Source organism: Myotis lucifugus, unplaced genomic scaffold, assembly GCF_000147115.1.
Source record: "Myotis lucifugus unplaced genomic scaffold, Myoluc2.0 scaffold_167, whole genome shotgun sequence".
Lineage (NCBI taxonomy): Eukaryota > Metazoa > Chordata > Mammalia > Chiroptera > Vespertilionidae > Myotis > Myotis lucifugus.
Genome location: NW_005871215.1, coordinates 2,596,848 through 2,601,830, shown reverse-complemented (window position 1 = coordinate 2,601,830; position 4,983 = coordinate 2,596,848). Strand labels below are relative to the sequence as shown.

Here is a 4,983-nt window from a genome sequence, read left to right as displayed (position 1 = left end):
GCAGCCTCGCATTCCCGGACAGGCCCCACCCTCGGACTCGCTCGCCCGCCCCCCGCTGCATAGCCCCGCCCCTCCCCGCGGCCGGCCCGCCCGCAGCTCGCCATTCCCGGGCAGGCCCCGCCCCCGTTTCCGCTGGCGGTGGCTGTGGTGGTGGCGGCGAGGGAGCGCGAGGGAGCCGGGATCCAGCATTCCTGGGAGCTCGGTGAGTGCGGCCCCGGGCGGGCGGGTGGCGGGCGAGGGAGCGGGCCGGGCGAGCTTGCGGGATCCGGGCCGGCTTTGGGTGAGCTAGGCGAGCCCTTCACCAGGTCTCCAGAGAGGGGAGCGCCTCAGGGGCGCCCCGAGAAGGGGGTGTCGGGAGGGCGGCTGTGGGGCGGAATGAGGGAGGGATGGGGCAGGCTCTCTGCGAGGGCCAGGACGCGGCCCAGGAAGAGGAAGGTGTGTGGGGGGTCCCGGGATTGGGGCGAAGAGGGAGCTGCACGGAGAGGCTCGGAGGACCTTTTGGGAGTGGAGCGAGGGAGGGTGAACCGTGGGGTCCCTGGCGAAGGGATGGGCGGTCGGAAGGGTGCAGAAGAAAGGGAGAGCCTGGGAGCTGTCATGGGTTTCTGACAGTGTGGCCCAGCAGACCCCAGTGGCTAGGGGGCTGTCCATACAGCGCCCCAGGGAGGGCTAGGGGTTCGGTCAGGACTGGGATACCGCCCGAGGCCCTCCCCTGCCCCCACCCCCACCCCTCCCCCCATTCCTTGGGTCACTGCTGGCTAATCGGCACTCAGAGTGACAGAGCTTTGCACACCTCGAGGTACAAGATGTAGTCCATCTGTGCCTCAGCTTTGGAACTTTAAGAAACTTTCTTGTGGTTAAATAAAAAAAAAAAGTCCAAAGAAGAAACTGGCTTGTTATGAGGGCAGTATTTGTACTTGTGTATCTCAAAACTGGAGTCTTGGTTCGCCTTTCTTTGCAAATGATACTGGTCTCTTCTCTACCTCTTCCCTGGATGCCTGCAGTGTCCGGGGAAATTTGAAGCATTGGGTAGTATGGGATCCCCTGGGCTGTGTGGACCTTTCCCCATCCCCAAAACGGGAATAAGAAGGCAGCCACTCACCTCCCTTTGGTTCAGAGAACCAAACTCATTATGTGAGAGTGCCCTTCTGACCTGCAACTGTCCTCTTCTCTGACTCAGGCATTTCCTCCTCCAGGAAGCTTTCCTGGACTAGTGGGGAAAACTGAGGACTCAGGCTCTGATCCCTGTGTACCAGCCCGCTTTCCTCTCTCTACTAAAAATAGTTATCGGGAATGTTTTGTATGTAGTTCTGCTATAAAGATGTACAGTCAGCTTATCATCATAAGTAATGGAGGGGAGGAGAGGTATTATGGACAATTTCAAACAATGGACTGTACAAATCATTTATATTTAGCTAAGGAATGCAGCCAGGGAGGCAGACATTTACACCAGCTTCCTACCCTCTGCCTGGTTCTGGCATGGCTGTTGCAGCTGGGTGGTGGGTCGGGGGTGAGGAATGGAAGCGGATAGGGGTGGATAAAACTTGAAGGGTAATTCTGTTCTGCACTCATTCATGGAAGACCTGCTGTGTGCAAGGCTCTGGACAGCGGAGAGTGGGCTACAAGGAAGTGGGATTATTTTTTTATTTGAATTAATCAGATATTAATCTTTTAAAATCTAGGAACTGATATTTAATATTAATAACAATAACTAGTGTTTATAAAATAATATATAGTTGGCCAAGTGCTTTCTCTGCACATTAGGTGTATATAACTTTATTTGATTCACAAATAACCTTTTAAAGTATATGTTATTTTTAATTGCCTTCTTATAGGTTGGGAAAATGAGGCTCAGAGAGAATAAATTACTTCTTTGAGGTCACAGAAATCATTAAGTGGAAGAAACAGAACTTGAACCTGTGGCCTCTGACCCATCATGCCTTGTGCTTTCCTATTGTGCTGTGCTGCCATCTGCCATTTTTCTCTGTTGAGCTGGAGGATCTTAGCCTCAACACCGCCTATGTGTGCAGCTCTGGGCACATTACCTCCTCTTTCCAAATTTCTGTTTTGGAGGGTTATTGGGGTAAAATCTTTCTAGAGTCTCTGCCGGCACCAGATAATTAGCAGTATAAGATCATATTGGCAGCCAATCAGACAATTAATAAGTGGGAAAAAAATTTAATTGTGGTAAAAAACACAAAATTTATCATCTTAAACATTTTAAAATGTCCAGTTCAATTGCATTAAGTATATTCATTGTGCATCAGATCTCCAGAACTTTCTCATCTGCATAACTGAAACTGTATACCCATTAAACAGTAACTTTTCATTTCTCCCTCCCCCAGCCCTTGGCAACCTCCATCCTACTTACTGTGCTTTATTCAGCTCCTACTATGTGCTTAATAAATGTTGCCTTTGAGGAATTAAGGAGAAGCAGCTCAGCTTAAGTGGGAAGCCCCTGGGCCAGGGGTAGCCGACCAGTCGACCAGTCACTGGTCGTCATCCCTGAGTCTACCTCCAGCACTGGAGTATTGTTAAGTGAATGAGTGAGTTGGTGAGGCCTTGGGCAAGTGCCTTCATCTCTCATAGCTTTAGTTTCCTGCTTGCAAAGTAAGGATAACAATAGCAGTCTTTCAGGCCTTGGGAGGAGCAATGAGGTAATGTATGTGGAGCATGAAGCTTCGGGCCTTCTACATAGCAGGTGTGCAGAAGATGGTGGCTGTTATTTATACTCTAACTGAGGAGACTAGACTAATATGCTTGGAACAAGACTTCTTTTTTTCTACTATTAAGGCCCAGGCCTGCTGTGGTTGTCGTCCCCAGTGACTGAGGGAATGGATCTAATCCAAGTGCCATAGCCTGGCATTGACATCCTTTTTCTCCATTCCAGGCTTGCCTGTGTAGCCTTATCTCCCACTGGTCTCCCTCCAGGAACCCTCAGTTCTAGCCAGATGGATCTCCCAAGCATGCTTGGCTCATTCCTTCTTCGTCTTTTAGTTCATACTGTCCCCTCTTCCTGGAATGCTCTTCCCCAGTCCTCCTTTCCCTCTTTCAAGACCCTACTCATGTCTGAGCTCTTTCATGGAACCTTCCCTGGCCACCTATCCTAAAAGTTTCTTTGGAGCTCCTATGACATTTTTTGTCTTCATCTCTCCTGGCTTTTATATATTACACGGGATGATTCTTCAGTGAATTTGATGAATACTTAGTATGTATGTGTCATAGTACAAGAGCCTGTGCTAAGTTCTGGTGATGCAAAAAGTAAAAAAGTAAAGGTCCTTGTATTCATGTGGCTTATAGTGCAGTAAAGGGTTAAGAAAGGGGTTCAACAGTGACAATTCAAACTATAAGGTGAGTGGCTGTGAGAGGAGAATGTGGGTTCAAACAGCAGGATAAATCACCCTGATTCTGGAGGAATGCTTCATGTAGCAGGTGGTATCTGACATAAACTTTGAAGGGTGGCTTGCATTTTAACAGAAGGGAGGAGGAACCAACCTGAGGAAAGGCACTAAGTAAGTGTTGGGGTGTGTGAATAGCATAGGTGGGCCAGTGAGTGGGTTATATGAAGGGAAGCAGGGAAATAAAAGGCTTGATAGGGAGATAATGGCTATATTGTAGGCAGCTTCAAATGTCCAGCCAAAGAATTTCATCTATCCATTCATTCAAGAGAAGGTGAATGCCCACCATGTGTACTCCTTAGGAGGCCCTGGGAACTTGGCAGGGTTTTGAATAGGGGTTACAGAAGCAGAGCTAGGCCTCCGGTGCGTGAGTCTGGGGTCTGTTAAGAGGGGAAATCATGGTGGGGAGAGTGGCTGGATAGCTGTGAGGAATGGAGAGAAAGGACTGAACCTGAGACATTTTGGAAGAAGGATTGAGACAGTTTGTGAATTGGTTGGCTGGGGTGGTGAGGAAAGGATGAAGGGGGATTGAAATGGATTCTGAGCATCATTGGGAAGATGCAGTGCCACTTGCTGTTCTAGTGAGTATCATAGTTTCTCTAATTCAGTGGTTCTCAACCTTCCTAATGCCGCGACCCTTTAATACAGTTCCTCATGTTGTGGTGACCCCCCAATTTCATTGTTACAAATTGAACATATTAAAGCATAGTGATTAATCACAAAACAATATGTAATTATATATGTGTTTTCCGATGGTCTTAGGCGACCCCTGTGAAAGGGTCATTCGACCCACAAAGGGGTCGCGACCCACAGGTTGAGAACCGCTGCTCTAATTAGATTGTAAGCTCCTTCAGGCTTAGATTCTAATCACCTCTATGTTCTCCTTGGCCCAGTACCCACTGCTGAGAGACATAGAGTAGGCACAGTGTGGACCCCTGACATTTCCAGAAATTAGTCTTGTCATGGGAATGTAATGTATGCATGGTGACTATCCTATCCTATATAATAAAAGCCTAATATCGCAAATCAACCGAATGGCAGAATGACCAATGGAACAACCAATCACTATGATGCATACTGACCACCAGGCAGATGCTTAACACAGGAGCTGCCCCCCAGCCTGCAGGCCCCAGGCCAGCCAAGGCAGGTCCCAGCGGGGGCACCCCCCCATCGCCCCACTGGTTGCCCCACAGAGAGAGGCGACCTGCGGCAGTGGCAGTGGTGGTGGTGGGGGGTGGGGCCAGCTGGTGAGCGGGTGGCAGCGGGGAAGGGGGGAGAGGGGGGGCGGGGACCAGCAGTGGCAGAGGCAGGGTGATGGGGGGGGCCCACTTGGGCGGGGCCGGCATGCAGGGGCTCCAGGCTGGCGAAGGCGGGTGTCAGCGTGGCCTAGGGACCCTACCCATGAATGAATTTTGTGCACCGGGCATCTAGTAGTTAATATACTGTACTGTATATTTGAAAGTTGGAAAAGTGAATAGATCTTAAAAAGTTTTCATCACAGGAAAATTGTAACTATGTATTGTTGTTGTGGGATGATGGCTAGACCTTTGCGTTTGGCCCTTTTTAATATGCTACAAATATCAAATAA

At 49.4% G+C, this 4,983-nt stretch overlaps 1 protein-coding gene across 5 annotated transcripts in view; it reads left to right on the top strand.

Moving 5' to 3' along the window:
- Positions 1-120: 120 nt before the first annotated feature.
- TSPAN9 (tetraspanin 9) overlaps positions 121-4,983 on the top strand; it is a 203,567-nt gene continuing 198,704 nt past the window's right edge. For 3 of the 5 annotated variants that reach the window (XM_023759932.1, XM_023759930.1, XM_023759931.1), the window contains exon 1: positions 121-202. The gene's annotated coding sequence lies outside the window, so the exon portion shown is untranslated. The remainder of the gene's footprint in view (positions 203-4,983) is intronic. The other 2 variants (XM_014462051.1, XM_006096075.3) reach the window with 2 other exon arrangements.